The following is a 12,759-nucleotide window of genomic DNA, read 5'->3' as shown; positions in this document are numbered from 1 at the left end:
CTCTCACATATCACTGCAACACTATGAATCAATGGCATCACTCCTCGCTCATATACGCTCATACATGCTTTCTCATCATAACCGATACCATATCTGATGGCCTACTCATATCTCTCACGTATCACTGCAACACTGTGAATCAATGGCTTCACTCCTCGCTCATATACCCTCATACATGCTTTCTCATCATAACCGAGACCATATCTGATAGCCTACTCATATCTCTCACATATCACTGCAACACTATGAATCAATGGCATCACTCCTCGCTCATATACGCTCATACATGCTTCTCATCATAACCGAGACCATATCTGATGGCCTACTCATATCTCTCACATATCACTGCAACACTGTGGATCAATGGCATCACTCCTCGCTCATATACGCTCATACATGCTTCTCATCATAACCGAGACCATATCTGATGGCCTACTCATATCTCTCACATATCACTGCAACACTGTGGATCAATGGCTTCACTACATTATCTAAGAGGATACCATCGCTGCCACTGACTTCTCAGCCTCATCACCTTACCAACACTCAACAAATAGCAGATGCAACAGGCAACTCCTGGCTGAACCCACTTTACCAATATAAACAACCTATGGTATCTGTGCTCACTTCCCGTTTACACCTTTCTCCCGGGCCAGAACGTCACCAGAATGAGCGCAATGAGACGGTATTGTATATTGTATTAAGGTGCCATTCAGAGCATACATGATTATTCATATTGTACAGGGTACTTCAGGTAATTGTGCCTCACGCTATTTTGTACTGCACGTCACAGACATTTTGCAGTTGTTTGTACATGATTATGCACCAATACTATTAACTTGTTTGTGAATACCAAAAAAGAGTAAACTTACACAAAAGTGTGTGTTTATCTTTGTGAATCGAGCCCATAATATTTGCTATTTCACCAGCAGCTGTGTAAATAGTGAAGTTTTCTTGATATTTGCTTGACCACCGGCCATATCATGCAAATGCCCTGTGTGTAACCAGTAGCTGGGTAAATAGTAATGGTTCTTTGCTGTCTGCACGTCTGCCATCCAGATAGGATATAATGTCTGTATTTAGCCAGCAGCTTGGTAAATAGCAATGTTTCTTTGCTATTTGTAGTGTCGCAGGTCCATCAGAGCGTAATCTCTTCTAATAGCCAGAAGCCAAGTAAATTGTGAAGTTCTTTGCTGTTTCCACTGCCTCTTGCGAAACCATACTTAAACTTTTATATTTACTGTGCAGCTGGCTAAAAAGTAACATTTATTTGCTAGTTGCACAATGGCCTGGTAAATAATGAAGTTTCTTTGTATAGGCACCAGTACAATAGTAAATAATCTCTGATTTCAGTTGCCAGATGGATTCCAGATACAATAAAATAGACACCACCTACAAATAAAGATTGTATGACATTGTTCGCCCTTTTACCTTCACGAGATAAGAACATGTGATAGGAATAAAGCAATTATGAGAGATGGTCCAGTGATTCAGCAGCAGGAAACCTGCCATTGAACCCCAGCTTTTTCACGGGTCTGAATTGTGTGATCCTGGGCAATCTCCATGCTGAATCAGTGCTGGAGAATGATGTGTTTACTGTGAGGGGGCAGACATGAAGATGTAGCGCTCCGACATATAGGACAGCTTCAGGCAGCATTCCGTCTTTATAAGAATCACAATCAGCAGTAAACAGCACAGCAGAGAGGCTCTGGCTGAGAAGAGGGAGGATGACTGCATTGTGTGGTTTTCCTCTAACCTGTATTAGAGGAGGGGGTTCTTTAAAGATATCAGCATTTCTGGCTATAAAACAACCACAGTCTCCTGGGACTGTCGGACCATCCATGTCTGAACAACATCCATGTCTGTGACATGTGAACACCCAGGACTTTCTGCCACAAAATGCTTCTTTGTGTGAAATGTATTCACTGCTGGAGCCTGTAGGCGGCGGTTCCGTCAGCGGCCACCGGAGGGCGCTCCTCGCCTGCTGGTGAAATCCACTGAGCACATTGTATGAAAGGGAGAAGGGTTTCCTCTTCCGGGTCAGCGGCGGCAGAGACAGCACCAGCAGCGGATGCTGACATCACTTCCGGCCGCTCCCTCTGTGTCCAGCCTGCTGCAGAGGAGGAGGGACCCCCTGTCTGTCTGTGCAGTTATCTTCATCTTCAGACCCTCACAGACCCCCCCCCAGATCCCAAATCTGCACCTGCCCCGCCCCCCCCCCCCCCCCCCCCCCCCCCCAGCCCCAGGAGGAGGAGAGAGCCTGGAAATGTCTGCACAGGTTTCTGCTCAGGTAGGATATTGTCAGCACCTTCTGCTGTGTTTGTAGAAATAGACTGAATAATCCTGGAGGAAATCTCTGCCAGGAGCCGGGCTGAGCTGGGCTCTTCTATCCGGGGACCTCTGGGGGGCTTTCCTTCCGGCCCTGGGGGTGTTTGTGGTCATCATTTGTGTTAAAGAGGGGATCTGTGCACTGCACCCTACTGCACTGAGGGGTCTGTGCACTGCATCTTACTGCACTGTGAGGAATCTCTGCCAGGAGCCGGGCTGAGCGGGGCTCTTCTATCCGGGGACCTCTGGGGGGCTTTCCTTCCGGCCCTGGGGGTGTTTGTGGCCATCATTTGTGTTAAAGAGGGGATCTGTGCACTGCATCTTACTGCACCGAGGGCCTGTGCACTGCACTGCATCTTACTGCACTGTGCAGAATCTCTGTCACTGCATCTTACTGCACTGTGAGGAATCTGTGCACTGCATCTTACTGCACTGAGGGATCTGTGCACTGCATCTTACTGCACTGTGAGGAATCTGTGCACTGCACCTGATTGCACTGTGAGGAAACTGTGCAGTGCACCGCATCTTAATGCAATGTGTGGTGTCTGTGCACTGCACTGCATCCTACTGGACTTTGAGGAATCTCTGCCAGGAGCCAGGATGAGCTGGGCTCTTCCATCTGGGGACCTCTGTGGGGCTTTCCTCCCGGGCCTGGGGGTGCTTGTGGTGATCATTTGTGTTAAAGAGGGGATCTGTGCACTGCACTGGATATTACTGCACTGTGAGGAATTTTTGCATTGAATCTTACTGCACTGTGAGTAATCTCTGCACTGGATCTTATTGTACTGTGTGGAATCTGTGCACTGGATCTTACTACACTGTGAGTAATCTGTGCATTGCAATGCATCTTACTGCACTATGAGGAACCTCTGCGCTGCAGGGCATCTCACTGCACTGGGAGGAACCTGTGCACTGCACTGCATCTTACTGCACTGTGAGGAATCAGTGCACTGCATCTTACTGCACTGTGAGGAATCTGTGCATTGCACTGCATCTTACTGTACTGTGAGGAATCTGTGCACTGCATCTTACTGCGCTGTGAGGAATCTGTGCACTGTACTGCATCTTACTGCACTGTGTAAAATCTGTGCACTGCACCGCACCTTACTGCACTATGAGTAATCTGTGCACTGCACTGCATCTTACTGCAGTGTGAGGGATCTGTGTACAGTGCACTGCATCTTACTGCAGTGAGGAATTTGTGCACTTCACTGCATCTCAATGCACTATGAGGAATCTGTGGATGGCACTGTATCTCACTGAACTGTGAGGAACCTGTGCAGTGCATGTTACTGCACTGTGAGGAGCCTTTGTACTGCATCTTACTGAACAATGTGGAATCTGTGCACTGCACTACATATAACTGAACTGTGAGGAATCTGTGCACTGCACTGGATCTTTCTGCACTGTGAGGAATCTGTCACAACATCAAACTGCACTGAGGGTCTGTGCACTGCACCCCATCTTACTTTACTATGAGGAATCTGTGTGCTGCACTGCATCTTACTGCACTGAGGGATCTGTGCACTGCACTGCATCTTAATGCACTGTGAGGAAGCTGCACTACACTGCATCTTACTTCACCGAGGAATCTGTGCACTGTGACAAATCTGTGCACCTCACCCCATCTTACTCCACTATGAGGAATCTGTGCATTTCACTGCATCTTACTGCACTGTGAGGAACCTGTGCATTGCACTGCACCTTACTGTACTGTGGGGAATCTGTGCACTGCATCTTACTGCACAGGGAGGAATCTGTGCACTGTACTGCATCTTACTGCACTGTGAGAAATATGTGCACTACACCGCACCTTACTGCACTATGAGGAATCTGTGCACTGCATTGCATCTTACTGCAGTGTGAGGGATCTGTGTACAGTGCACTGCATCTTACTGCACTGAGGAATTTGTGCACTTCACTGCATCTTAATGCACTGTGAGGAATTTGTGGATGGCACTGTATCTCACTGAACTGTGAGGAACCAGTGCATTGTACTGCATCTTACTGCTCTGTGAGGAATCTTTGTACTGCATCTTACTGCACTGTGAGTCATCTGTGCACACTGCACTGTATCTTACTGCACTGTAAGGAACCTGTGCAGTGCATGTTACTGCACTGCGAGGAGCCTGTGTACTGCATGTTACTGAACAATGTAGAATCTGTGCACTGCACTACATTTAACTGAACTGTGAGGAATCTGTGCACTGCACTGCATCTTTCTGCACTGTGAGGAATCTGTCACAACATCATAATGCACTGAGGGTCTGTGCACTGCACCCCATCTTACTTCACTATGAGGAATCTGTGTGCTGCACTGCATCTTACTGCACTGTGAGGGATCTGTGTGCAGTGCACTGCATCTTACTGCACTGTGAGGAATCTGTGCACTGCACTGCATCTTAATGCACTGTGAGGAAGCTGCACTACACTGCATCTTACTGCACCGAGGAATCTGTGCACTACACTGCATCTTACTGCACTGTGAGGAATCTGTGCACTACATCTTACTGCACTGTAAGAAATCTGTACCACCCCACTGCACTGAGGAATCTGTGCACAGCATCTTACTTCACTGTGAGGACTCTGTGCACTGTATATTCCTGCTCTATGAGGAATCTGTGCACTGCACTGCATCTTACTGCACTGCGAGGAATCTGTGCACACTGAACATCATCTTACTGCACTATGAGTAATCTGTGTACTGCACTGCATTTGACTGCACTGTAAGGAATCTGTGCACACTGCACCTTACTGCACTGTAAGGAATCTGTGCACTGCATCTGTTGGCAGGTCACGAATAAAGAACGACAGGACTCAGTTTGGCAATTAATATGAGCATTTATGAATAACGGCCGGGAGGGCAGCACAGCTCAAAGTCTGAAACCGCACTCAAATTCATCAACTCAAGCAGCCCTTTTTATATGCTTTTGCCACATTGAAGGTGTCTTATCACCCGTCATGCATTTTTTATTTAAGCACTTGTTTGGTACATTGTATTACTACTTACGTCAGCATAAAGCCACGTTTTCTCATTAAAAAACATCTAATTACAAGTTTGCAGGAAAGCGAAGGTTACATATCTGTCATGTGCACATTTATTAATAAACGGCAATACCTTTTTATCATACGTTCTAAAGGCTGTCTGTATTTCCTCCTTTTCTAACTCAAGACTTGGAACGCCCCGTCTGTCTGGCCTCCCTCACACAGCTGCTGGCCTTCAAGCATCAATGCTCATTGTGTTCCTGTCCTGAAACTCCCTTTACTTATGAACGTGGATTTGAAATGCGTGCCGTTCCTGTGACCATTCAAGCTTCTAGGCCCTTCTACGAGCAATTGCATTGTGAATAACTATGCCTTTGTCTCACTTCTCTGCCTCCTGCACTGACCTTTTACTTGGATGCCATGAGCACTCGGGCCTGTATTCCTCTCTGAGCATATATGACTCTGCACGTTTTCCTCCTAACTCTTGCATTAGCAAAAATGGGCCTTCTCTTTCTATATTTTTAGTAACATTCCCCCCTTTAGTTGAACTTTCAACTACTATTCCACCCTCTCTACTACATTCATTCATTTGGACATATACTTGATCCTCATCCTCCTTCACGTTCCTGGCTACCCTAATAGTGAACATCCCACCTAACTTCTGGCTAACCTTCTTGCAGCATCCTACCACTAACTGGAAAATACAGATCATCAATAAGATCACCACAAGTATCGGGAATAGCCCCTTAATCAGTCCTGATAACCAGGATGGCATCCATACAAATCACCCTGAAAACCATGCATCGGGGAGACCCCCCTCGTCTGCCATCTTCTTCCGCAAGTTATGTAGAGTCTGTATGGCCTCTGATTGTGATTGTTCCATTGTCTGCATCGGTGGCCGGCACGTATGTACAACAGGCAGTTCCGATCTTGGCACAGACCCCACCCTCCATGGCCGTCATTAAGTCTAGCACATACCTATGTTGCATAAGCATCACTGTCACAGCCCGCATCTCTTCCTTGACTGCATTGAATCCATCTTCAGTTGCATTGATTGTCTTCATCAGTTCCCATCGTGTTACCTGCAGCCAGCGGGCCGTGGCCTTTGCTTGAACAAAGGGGAAGATGCTTCCAAAGAACAATTGGGCATCATTAAACAACCTGTGCTCTCGTGGAATGTCTTCCCAAGTTGTAGTACCCATGTACTCTGCATATCTCTTTTTCCGATGATGCAATAAAGTCGTTGGACGGCTCATGGGGTGATCATATAATTTTGAGATGTCCACCCCTGGAATCACCAGGGGGGGTGTGTGCAGAGTTACTAAGGAACAGAGACCTTTCCATCCGGAAGGAAGTCGCGAATATAGCCATTCTCCGCATTGCCAATAATAGTCCATCAGACTGGAGGTGCCCCATTGCATATCGGCATTGTACTTTGTGGTGATGCGATTGATGTTCCTTCCCACGGGGACTGTTCCATTCTCTCTGAAACATAAAAAGAAAACAATTGGTGTTCTGCCTGCTCGGAGAGTTGTTGGTGTTTCCACCCAAGTTAATCTAGATATATTTTCATCCCATATAGCCTGACACTTCTGCTGGGTGCTATTATCAGTCTGATTTCCCATCCAGAGAGAGAGAGCTCTACATCCAAATGTTGCACCGTGGTACCACTGACCGCGAACGTACACTGATCCATTTACTCGAAAATATGGCCTTTCCTGACAATCTTGGGGCATTGGTGAAGCTGAATAATTCTTACAGAAAAGTGTAGATCTTGATATTCCCAAGAATCCATGTTCTATTATTTTGCTCTTCCAATTTCTACTTTTATATTTCATTATTCCTGTCTCAGCCATCCTCCCTAATTTCACTACTAATTCCTTGCGATCTGTCAGGACATCTGTTATATCGGCTAATTCCTCCTCATATTGTGTGGTGTTTACTAGAAATGCTCCCTGTCTTATCTGCAAGGGTTGCATTCGTGCTCTCATCCTACAAAGGTACAAGTGCAATAAACATTGAGTAATATTTGGAGATACCTCTTTTGACGAATGTAGCCTGTCTGTGTCACTAGCATGTGGAATCAAAGAACAAACAAAACATGATTCATTAGTAGTTTGCATGCCTATCTCTGTCATGTGCTGATACCATACATTGGGGGTCATTACAACATTGGCGGTAAAAGGCGCTTACCACCGTGCAGAAGACTGCCAACACACCGCCGCAACGGCGGGATTCCGCCACAGCTATTATGACCCACATCTCGGAATCCGCCGAAATTCAGACACCCACACAAGTCCGCCACAACAAAGGTCAGTGTTAAACTGGCGAAAACAAAACCTCCACCTCCACGCCAACAGAAACACGCCCATGCTATTACGACCCACGAATCCACACGGCGGTCTTTCAGCCGCGGTATTCCATTGGCGGTACACACCGCCACGCTCAAAATACACATACATCTCCAAAACACCACCACATTGGACAATTCGAAATACACACACCTGATACACATACACACACCATTCCCACACACCCAATACAATATAAAACACACACCCACATCACCCACAAACCCCTACGACCAAAAAATAGAGACGAAGGCCAGAGAGAGAGCACAGAATAGACAACCCCACCACACAGAGGCACACAACACCATCACCCACACAACATCCACGCACAAAACACCACACACCACTACACATCACCACACTCATCAAGACACACACCACCCCACACATCACCTACACCACCCCATGGCACGCCAAAGACACCCCCGGTTTTCCGAGGAGGAGCTCAGGGTCATGGTGGAGGAAATCCTACGGGTAGAGCCACAGCTATTTGGCTCACAGGTGCAGCACACATCTATAGCCAGGAAGATGGAGCTATGGCGCAGAATCGTCGACAGGGTCAATGCTGTGGGACAGCATCCAAGAAATCGGGAGGACATAAGGAAGAGGTGGAACGACCTACGGGGGAAGGTGCGTTCAGTGGTCTCCAGGCACAACATCGCGGTTCAGCGGACTGGCGGCGGACCCCCACCTCCTCCCCCACAACTAACAACATGGGAGGAGTAAGTCTTGATCATCATGCATCCAGCGGGCCTCGAAGGAGTCGGTGGAGGAATGGACACTGGTAAGTCAAATCTTAGCTATCAGATCCCCCACCCTACCTGCATGCCATCACACACCCCCACCCTCACACCCTCCCCTATCACTCCAACTCTTCACTAATGTACTAATAACACGAATTACACATCCCTACACCAAGCCCTGCATGACATAACAAAGTATGGACACCCATCACCAAAGCATGCTCACTGCACATACCCAGTCCACCCCCCCAACCATCATCACACAAGCCCCCCCACAGGAATGCTTGCATTGGTGTACACGGTGAGCCACCCATTGCACACCACAACACACACACATGCAATAATCATGCACTTATGCCCCTGCAGGATCACGAAGGACCGTCACCACACCGGATGGTCCAGACAACTCCACTCCACCCACAGAAAAGGCCCACAGTGACGACAGCAGCTCTGCCCTACTGGATCCTGATGACCAGCCCGGACCATCGTGGGCCTCGGGACAGTCGGTTCCCCTTGCACAGGCACAGCCCAACACTGACCTTCCACCCTCTGGTAACACCAGCACAGCACCCACCCAGCGGGCCCATACCTCCCTACCCAGGACACGTCAATCAGCTGTGTGTCCACCACTACAGGGAACCCAGGATAACCCACCACCCCAACAACAACAGGGACCTGGGGGCAGTGGTAGTGGGCACACGGTCCAGGGGACGGAGGCACAGGAACACAGGGGAACTGGGAGGGCTGCTGTGCGACAGGGGGCGGACAGGCCAAGGGAACCCACTCTCCACGAGGCCCTCTCCTCCATCATGGGAGCATACCACCACTCCCAGGAGACAATGGCGACGGTCCTGGCCAAGTTTCAGGAGACCCAGCGCCTGCAGGACGGAGCTCAGGACCATCAGCTCCGCCCTGGGCACCATCGTAGGGGTGCTGAAGGACATACAGCAGACCTTGAGGGACACCGTGGCACTCCAAGGGGCCCCTGACACTAGCATGGACGATGAACTGCCCACCACCTCTGCCGGCGCTAGTGGACAGGACGCCCCGCCACAGGACCAACACACCAGCACCCCACCCCCTGCAGACGGACAGCCACCACGCAAGCGGTCACTGAGATCCAGGAAAAGGACAGAGCAAGATGGCAAGACCCCCGCCAGGAAATGAGACCACCATGATTGTCCTCCCACTGTCCCACTTTGTTACCCTGTCCATATTTTAACTGCCCCAGCTCCACTTCCTTTGCCAATATGGCCAGTGCACCTGTGTGACCAATGGACTGGACTCTGCCATGGACATTCCTCCACCGTCCCCCATCACCAGAGTACAACACCCCTCCATTTTTGAGCACTTCAATAAACACCCTTGAACCACAAAAACATCTGGAGTCAGTCTGTGATTTGGTAAAATGTATTATCAATGACAAGGTCAAAATGCGTTTCTAGTTGTAAAGCCATCATACCTATGTCACACATCAGAAGTCCTTGAACGATGCAAGCAGATAACACACGTTGGTAACCACACCTGTGAAACCGTAATGGAAAGGTACAACTCAATTACCAAATAATGCTATGAAATTACGTACAGGATAGAGGAAGACGTGTGACAGTGAATGTAATGGTAAAAATGAAAATGTTCTCACCTGTGTGTCACTGGAAATATTGCTGTATGACTGACTCCCTGTTGTCGTTGTCTTCTTCCTCAGCTTCCTCCTCATCACTGTCCACAGGCTCCACAGCTGCCACCGTCATCTGGACCATCCTCCTGCAGAAAAGGCACCTGGCGTCGCAAAGCAAGATTGTGAAGCATTGAGCAGGCGATGATGATATGGCACACCTTCTTCGGTGAGTAGAATAGGGAACCACCTGTCATATGTAGGCACCTGAACCTGGCCTTCAGGAGGCCAAAGGTGGTTCAATCACCCTCCTAGTCCGCCCATGGGCCTCATTGTACCGTTCCTCTGCCCTGGTCCTGGGATTCCTCACTGGGGTCAGTAGCCAGGACAGGTTGGGGTAACCAGAGTCCCCTAATAGCCACACACGGTGCCTCTGGAGTTGACCCATCATATAAGGGACGCTGCTATTCCGCAGGATGTAGGCGTCATGCACTGAGCCAAGGAACATAGCATTTACCTGGGAGATGTACTGGTCTGCAAAACATACCATCTGTACATTCATCGAATGATAACTCTTCCGGTTCCTGTACACCTGTTCACTCCTGTGGGGGGGGGGGACCAAAGCCACATGGGTCCCATCAATGGCACCTATGATGTTGGGGATATGTCCAAGGGCATAGAAGTCACCTTTCACTGTAGCCTAATCCTCCACCTCAGGGAAAATGATGTATCTCCTTACGTGTTTCAGCAGGGCAGCCAACACTCTGGACAACACGTTGGAAAACATAGGCTGGGACATCCCTGATGCCATGGCCACTGTTGTCTGAAAAGACCCACTTGCAAGGAAATGGAGCACTGACAGCACCTGAACGTCAGGGGGGATTCCAGTGGGATGGCGGATTGGTGACATCAGGTCAGGCTCCAACTGGGTACATAGTTCCTGGATAGTGGCACGGTCAAACCTGTAGGTGATGATTAAATGTCGCTCCTCCATTGTCAACAGGTCCACCAGCGGTCGGTACACCGGAGGATTCCGCCATCTTCTCAATTGTCCCAGCTGACGGTGTCTAGGAAGAACAACAGCGACCACAGAGTCAACAAATTTCCTGGTATGTACCCACAGATACACAGAAGACGACACCAAACACAAAACCATTTCTGTATGTGTGTTGAGTGTAGGCCTAGCTATGTGTGACGCAGAAATAAATGAAGCCATGTGGGCCCCTGACATGGCGGCTGCCTGACCTCTAAACTGGGACAATGGGATGTGAGGTATCTGCGCTGGCGTTGCACACCGTCGCGGTAGGCGGTGGTAGACCGCGGCGCAATGCAGCATTGGTTAACATTGGACCCTGTGGGTCCCAGGAGCCAATGAACTAGTGCGCCCGCGTTGATGATACGCACCGCCGCGGACGTCACCACAATTTTCTAACTATTCAATCACTCGATACCTGACCTTCGACAGGAGAGGACCTACACTGCAAGTGCTGCTGTGACCTCGGTCTGGAAGCGACGATGGCTGCTGCGTCTGGGGAAAGGGCCCCTGCCTTCACTGCACAGGAGTTGGAGAAGCTCGTGGACGGGGTCCTCCCCCAGTACACGGTACTCTACGGTCCTCTAGACCAACAGGTGAGTACATAGGGTGCAAGTTGTATGGGCTATGCCTGGGTGGAGAGGGCTGGATGTAAGTAGGAAGGGGGCAGAGTTCTGCGAGCATGAAGGAGTGTGAATGTATGTGCCACATGGCAAAGGCAGGGATGTGGGCCACTCACTTAGATGGTGCAGTTGGTAATGACTTCTCTTCTTCCCCTGTACATGTCATGTAGGTCAGCGCCCACCAGAAGAAGGATATTTGGCGTGCCATCGCCAAGGACGTCCGCTCCCTGGGGGTCCACCAGAGACGGAGCATCCACTGCCATAAAAGATGGGAGGACATTCGCCGCTGGAGCAAGAAGACGGCAGAGGCTCAGCTGGGGATGGCCTCCCAACGTGGGAGGGGTGCCCGTCGCACCATGACCCCCCTGATGTCCTGGATCCTGGCGGTGGCCTATCCTGAGTTGGATGGGCGCATGAGGGCATCACAGCAGACACAAGGGGGTGAGTACACTCACATTCTCATGATTTTGCGCGCAGTGGAGGGGTCTTGGTGGGGGAGGAGGGCTGTGGGTTTCCCTAGGCCAGGGCGACTTCCATAGGCTAGGCCCCTCCTTAATGCAGGCCATGTGCCACTACACCCCACCGCAGGAGAGTGCCAAGTACAGGTATAGATGCCCCTGTGGCATCCATGTGTGCAGATGTCCACCATAGCCATGTAGTCCAGATCCCAGGAATTGCATCTGTAGAGGGCAGGAGCACGGCGTAGTGCATGGGGCTGCTGTGTCTGTATTGTCCGCCAACGGTAGCGGTATGCCATGCACTCAACCTGTCTTTCTTCTGTCGTCGTCCCCCCCCTTTTTCTCCTCTCCCTGTTATTTTGTGCATCAGCATCATCAGGCGGAGGTACAGTGGCACCGGAGCACGAGGGAGCTGCATCCCACATGGCCCTGGAGGGCAACACCACGGTCTCAGAATGCACCATTGGGACGGAGGGCGAGGGGAGCTTCACGTCGGCCACCGGATCACCAACCAGCGACACGGACTCGTCCGCCGATGGGAGCTCCCTTGTGGTGGTGGCACCATCTGTGCCCTCCACTTCTACAGGTACAGCCGCCACCTCCCCTACCAGCACCGCCCTCCC

The 12,759-nt window shown here is 49.9% G+C and overlaps 1 long non-coding RNA gene and 1 pseudogene across 1 annotated transcript in view; both read left to right on the top strand.

The window, feature by feature from the left end:
• The window catches only part of LOC138286924 (zinc finger protein 850-like), a 173,802-nt pseudogene that overhangs the window by 95,687 nt on the left and 65,356 nt on the right, over positions 1–12,759 (top strand).
• The window catches only part of LOC138287280 (uncharacterized), a 44,567-nt gene continuing 34,026 nt past the window's right edge, over positions 2,219–12,759 (top strand). The window contains exon 1 of the long non-coding RNA XR_011202187.1: positions 2,219–2,290. This is a non-coding gene — a long non-coding RNA (uncharacterized lncRNA). The remainder of the gene's footprint in view (positions 2,291–12,759) is intronic.

The sequence above is a fragment of the Pleurodeles waltl genome, chromosome 4_1 (genome assembly GCF_031143425.1).
Source record: "Pleurodeles waltl isolate 20211129_DDA chromosome 4_1, aPleWal1.hap1.20221129, whole genome shotgun sequence".
NCBI classification, from domain to species: Eukaryota; Metazoa; Chordata; class Amphibia; order Caudata; family Salamandridae; genus Pleurodeles; species Pleurodeles waltl.
The sequence above is the reverse complement of the archived record's forward strand: the minus strand, read 5'-3'. Positions and strand labels throughout refer to the sequence as shown.